The sequence below is a fragment of the Papaver somniferum genome, chromosome 9, assembly GCF_003573695.1.
Source record: "Papaver somniferum cultivar HN1 chromosome 9, ASM357369v1, whole genome shotgun sequence".
NCBI classification, from domain to species: domain Eukaryota; kingdom Viridiplantae; phylum Streptophyta; class Magnoliopsida; order Ranunculales; family Papaveraceae; genus Papaver; species Papaver somniferum.
The window spans coordinates 157,060,258-157,066,727 of NC_039366.1; the positions used below are offsets into that span (position 1 = coordinate 157,060,258).

General features: G+C 35.1%; 1 long non-coding RNA gene across 1 annotated transcript; it reads right to left on the minus strand.

Moving 5' to 3' along the window:
• Positions 1-1,940: 1,940 nt before the first annotated feature.
• On the minus strand, positions 1,941-3,491 carry LOC113307955. The gene is made up of 2 exons (XR_003339392.1): positions 2,601-3,491; positions 1,941-2,312 (listed from the first exon to the last, which is right to left on the minus strand). It is a non-coding gene; the product is annotated as an uncharacterized LOC113307955 (long non-coding RNA).
• Positions 3,492-6,470: the final 2,979 nt, after the last annotated feature.

Here is a 6,470-nt window from a genome sequence, read left to right on the forward strand (position 1 = left end):
GAGATTCAAGTAATCGTGTGCAGGTTTTTATTGAAGATCTAAGAAGATTTGAAGACGAAGAAGATATTGAAGATTTCTGATTTGTGGGTTCATAATCTTTGGTGTGCACAATACTTGTTTCAGTAAAAGAGGATCCAATTAATAATCGGTTTATCCTTGGGATAGATTAGATTGATTAATTGAGTAGATCAGCATCAACACAATTATTTGAATTAATAGTGTTGTTGGCTTAATCTTAAACGATTACTTCGGTAATTGAACATAAGATATATCTAAGGACATGACGAAGGAGTTTATGTTAACATAAACAGAAGAGCCTTTGTCCGACTCATACCACTTGGTTGAATAGAGTTGATACCAAACAGATTTGTTGTTCCTTTACTGTTTGGAATACGAACCAAAGGAATTGTTCCAAGTACGTGACTTATTCATAGGTCGGAGGCGTGGGAATACAGACGGAACTAGGTGAACTATAGGTTTAGTTGTTTGGTCTCAACTATACGAAGTTAGGTGTAATTTTGTGTAACGGCTTAATCCTGAGAGTATTCAATTCTGGACAAGGTCTGGGGGTTTTTCTGTATTCGCGGTTTCCTCGTTAACAAAATCTTGTTGTATCATTTACTTTATATTTCCGCATTATAATTGTTTTATTATAATTAAAATAAATCACAAAAATGTTAATTCCCATTTACTTGATAAGTGAATCTTATTGTGTTTGGTTAAGTCTGAACCTTTTTATCAAGTAACATACTTCGTTGTTGTATTGCCTCGATCTCGTATCCATAGACGATCACACGAAGTCGATTAGTTGCATTGTCTCGACTCAGTCCATAGACAATCACTTTCATAGAAAGGACTTATAGGTAGGAAAAGTTTTAGCTTGAGGTATATTTGGGTACCCTCGCCTTTTCAGCCATCATACGATTTAGATTATTGTGAGGTGATTGATAATACTTAGATGTTCTTCGGGAATATAAGTCTGGTTTATCAATTGGTTCATGTTCACCTTGATTTGTCAAAAGACGGAACAAAAACTCTTGGGTATTTCTGTGGGAGACAGATTTATTCAATCCTATAGCATTTTCTGCGTGAGATGGATTTGTTTATCAAGTCTTCGACTTTAGGTCGTAGCAACTCTTGGTTGTGGGTGAGATCAACTAAGGGAATCAAGTGCGTTGTATCCTGCTGGGATCAGAGACTTAAGGAGCGCAATTGTACCTTGAATCAGTGTGAGATTGATTAGGGTTAAACCGTAGTCCAATCTGAAGTTCATTGGTAGTAGGCTAGTGTCTGTAGCAGCTTAATACAATGTAGTGTTCAATCTGTACTAGGTCTCGGGGTTTTTCTGCATTTGCGGTTTCCTCATTAACAAAATTATGGTGTCTGTGTTATTTCTTTTCCGCATTATATTTTGTTATATAATTGAAATATCACAGGTTGTGCGTAAAGATCAATCAATTAGAATATCCAACCTTTGGTTGTTGATTTACATTGATTGACACTTGAACATTGGTCTTTGGTACCGTTCAAGTAATTCCTCTTATATTCAATCGGGCTCGCAGATTTTTATTTGCTGATTGCGGATTGAATTAAGAGTTAGAGATATTAAACTCTTTGATATACTTTATTCTAAATTGAGTCTGACTGTCTAGTTAATTCTCTATAAAGTGTATTGGAGTAAGTCCTCTCAGATTGCCAAACGAATTGTTGGGTGTGGTTGTTAGACCCACACATTTTCACTCTTCGAGGACCAGAATAAATATATCATTCCATTCTCGAGAAAACAAGTAAATGTCAAGTTGAATTTGTCTTAGGGTATCAGTACCAGTAACTACGAGATGGAGAATAGTATAAGTGCTCTTGACGACTAACTCATTCTTCCTATTCTTATATGTACTACAACAGTACCAAACATGATCCAGGCCACAATAGTCTTCAACTTGCACTAAGTAGCTATTTCTCGTAAACATTTTTAACCAATAATAGATATCATCCAAATGAAAATAACTACTCCATAAACATTCAGAACAAGAAAACCATAGACCAAATTCACCCTCCACGATAAGCATACGACTGACAACATACTTCTTCAGAACCAACTTATTTAGACATTTACAATCAAGAAAAAATAGATAAAATCCAAGTCTAATTTGTCTAGAGATATCAACATTTTCAACAGCCAGATCATGGTAAGTTGTGAAGCATCATCGCGGATAAACTCAATCTTAAGAAGCTGACCATATCAACATTTTCAACAGCCAGATCATGGTAAGTTGTGAAGCATCATCGCGGATAAACTCAATCTTAAGAAGCTGACCAGGAAGACAATAATATATATGAATCAGATCAATATCCTTTTCCACCTCAAAAAGATATACTGCATATCTAGGATTTTGAGGCAACATCCTAGATAAATGCAAGTTCTTATCATTTTCATAAGTCTCGAAGAGATCAAATCAGGTTAAACTTATGATTATGAAGAAGTAAACTACCACAACATCAATATAAGCAAGGATACATTCTCCACGAATAAAGATCAATGAAAGATACCTATAGGTCTCTAAAGAGTATAAAACAAAATTTGCATCTTCAACAATTACCTTGACTAACCCATTGAGTTGACCGGTCCAGCCATTGACTTGACCCTTCGCTTGACCTTGACCAGATCCCACTGTTGACTTGACCCAAGAATTAACTCTGATCAATCCTATACTTGACCAAACACTCGCCGATGAATTGACTTAGAGCTAGGTCATCGTAGTAATTAATCCCGGTTACCGGATAACAGTTATAACTCTTAATAGATTCAGTGACACACAAAGGGCTATGATGCGTAACCAGGCCGGTGCTGAGATCATCACCGGAAATGGTAAGACCAACGAAAAGATTACATAGGAAGTTAATATCATAAGAGGAATCAACAGAGGGGTTCTGGGAAGCAAAGTATAGATCGATACTATTGGACATCTGACTAATCAAATCAACCTCCATGGACAAGAATAAAAAGAAAATAAGGCACGAGAGGAAAAGATAAAAGGAGATTAAAAGGGGATCAGAAAAACAGATTAAAGAGTTAAAAAATCAAATGAACAGAGAAACAAAGAAAGTTTGATTCTCAAAGACATAACACAAATGTGGAAACTTAAATTCACAATAACACGAAGAGAAAACAGCCAAGACTTGCTACAACTAAGTGGGAAACAATCAACCAAATGGAAAGACAAAGAGACAAGTCTACAGAAAATAGCTCAACAACACATGAAAGACCCTTAAGTAAATGAAAAAGCAGTAGAAAAGACTTAAAGAAATCAAATTAACTGATTACTAGTAGATCTAAACTACCCGCATAGAAGACCAGAAGAGAAAAACAAAAGCGGTATTGGAGGGAGAAAGAGAGGTTTTGAGAGAAATTTTTTAGGGAGGATGAAGGGTGTACGACTCCATCTCTCCTCACACTAATACTTATTTGACCTTACTTACTTTTTCACATTTGACCCTAAAACACTCCATCTCTCTCCCCACACTAATGCTCTATAATATAAAGATAAACATCAACCGATTCATTAACCATGTTTGAATTTTTGCATAAATCTCAAATTTTTTATCTTTATATTATAGAGCATGAAATTATGAATTGAACGCAAAAAGAATGAGGTCATTCTGACATCGGACAAAGAAATTACGAGCAAAACAGTCGAAGAAATTTCCAGATTTACGATCGGTTTATGTGGGCATGAACATAAACCAATTCTGACGAAAAAAAATCACAGGAATACTCTTGAATTTTACAATCGGTTTATGTTCTAAGCCTCATAAACCGATTCTTAGAATATGATTATGTGAGCATGAACAACCATCGATTCTGGTCGAGTTTTTTCAAAAAAATAAATAGAATAAATAATGTTTTGATGACGAATCAAGATTAGTTAATTTCTAGTTTAATTTGATTAAATATTAATTAATCACCCCGATTAATACTAATTAATTAGGGTAAATTAGTCATTATGTAAAATAGTTGGATAAGGGTTATCCTTTTTACCTTTTAGTGCCCCTTTTTGTCCTGTAGTCATTACCCCCAAATAATGTTCCTGAGCCCCAAATTAACTAGGTTAATTTGAAGTATGATTAAGTTGTGTTAGGGTCTATTTTGATTTTGAGTAAGAAGGAGAATTGAAATTTAATTGTTAGTAAAAATTAAGACTCTTTTGGTTTTTCATTTTACCTTGAACTTTTTGGGTTATAAGTTGTGTTAGGTTCTATTTTGATTTTGAGTAAGAAGGAGAATTGAAATTTAATTGTTAGTAAAAATTAAGACTTTTTTGGTTTTTCATTTTATCTTGAACTTTTTGGGTTATGATTAATAAATGTGTGGGCTATATTAAGAGAAACCTATTTTAAATATGTAGATGGCACGTCCAGCCAAGTTGCAGTTGACCAAAAAAAAAAGGCTATTTAACCTCTCGAGTAATATAAATTTCATTGGTCTCTTGGTTGCAACTAAAGGTCCCAAATGTAAGTTTTGTTCTTTCATTGTTGTGTTAACACACAGACTGGGTCTGAATAAGCTCGTCAGCTTTAAACCTAGCAAAAACTCGATGAAATTAGGTTCAAAATGTCCTTTATGTTCATTTTTTTGAACGATTTTTTGGGGATTACTCAAAAAAGGTGGGGACCATTTTGTGTACAAATATCCACCCTACATTATAAGGGGTGTCCTAAAAGATTAGGGAAGACTAATCTGTCTTTATTTTAATTAAGGTTATAACTAATCCTAATAATCCACTAATCTAACCCACTAATTAAATTCTAATTAAAACCTTAATAAAAACTTAAAATCAGTTTCAAAACTGATTATTCTTTTCTTCTTCATCTTCTTCTTCTTCTCCTCTTTTCCTCTTCTTCGCCCAGAAAAAGAGGAAAAGACCCAGACTTCCAGGATTGAGTCCGGGACTCCCACATATAGTGAATCTCCCAAAACAATTGCTACTTCAAAAAGAACTTGAACCACCGTTCAGAGGCAAAATCAATCATCCAACATCAACTAAGAAGTCTGATTCAAGTGAAATGCAAATCTGCGGGTAATTTCCTTCATACCCATTCTTTTCAATTCGTTATTTGTTGAAGAAATCGATTAGAAACCATCAAAACACGTTGAAAATGGTAGTTACAGTAGACATTTCGGTTAGGAGAATTTTTTTGTGTAACCCTAGAATTGCTAACCAAACTCCAAAAATAAGGACAGTTCAGTGTGCTCGCAAAAAATTGAAAAATATCTGGCGACCGAACTACACAGTTCGGTGTACTCGAAAAAAAATCTCTCGTCACCGAACTCAATTTTTCCTTTGAAAGAATGAGTTCAGTTTTGTCGATAATTTCTCTTGCTAACCGAACTTTTGAAATATTTAGTTCGGTGTGCTCGCAAAAAAAACTCTCGTAACCGAACTAAAATTTTCAAAAGTTAAGAATGAGTTCAGTTTTGTCGATAATTTTTATGGCTAACCGAACTTTTGAAATATGTAGTTCGGTTACGATGCAAAAAAAATTTGGTAACCGAACTATAGTCTGCTAATCACAAGTGTTGTGTTTACTTTATTCTTTAGTTCTATTTGATTTGATAACACAATATTCTCTTATGTTTAGCTAATACTTTGGTTTTTGTTCATTAGGAACAAAGGAAAAAGATTGAGACTACAACTAGATGAGGATTTGAAAACTCCCACCCCTCGTGGAGCAAAACATTTAGATTTCCGAAAATGTGGTGCCACAAATGCTAAACATGGAGGGGGCTTGTTACTGGAAGTCAACCAAGATAATGTTGCGTGATGTAATCCAAGATGTCAATGAAGAGGTGATGTAGAATACAATTGATAATTTATTGAAGAAGAGAATGATGATGAAGAAGAGCAAGGAAATGAAAGCCAAGGAAATGAAGAGGTTGAACAAGAGCAAGGAAATGTAGAAGAAGAAGAACTAGAACCCGACAAAGAATGAGAAGGACAAGAGGAGGAAGAGGAGGGAGAGGAGGGAGACGATGAAGGGGAGGAAGAGGATGGAGAAGAGAGACAGGATGATGATGAAGAAGAAGAGGAAGAGGATGGAGAAGAGGGAGAGGATGATGATGAAGAAGAGCAAGAAATTGTTCCTGTTAAAGAGAAAAAGAAGCCGAAGCCGCCTAGCAAAAGATACTCACACATTCCCCATCCTGATTTGTGTTTGCCACCAGTGGACCCAACTTATGGTACTCCAAATGATGGAGGGGCAACATTGTTTGGCTACAAACACTCATGGGCTGCGAAGATCTATGCGACAAAGGTATTCTTTAAGTTCATAGTGTTACGTTCTTTTCGTATTAATAGTGTTTTGTCAAGTATTAATAGTGTTATGTTCTTTTCGTAGGATCATAACGATGCAGTTCGTCTTATTAAACGTCAAAAGACGTCTACATGGGATCTTTCTTTGGAGTGTGACGA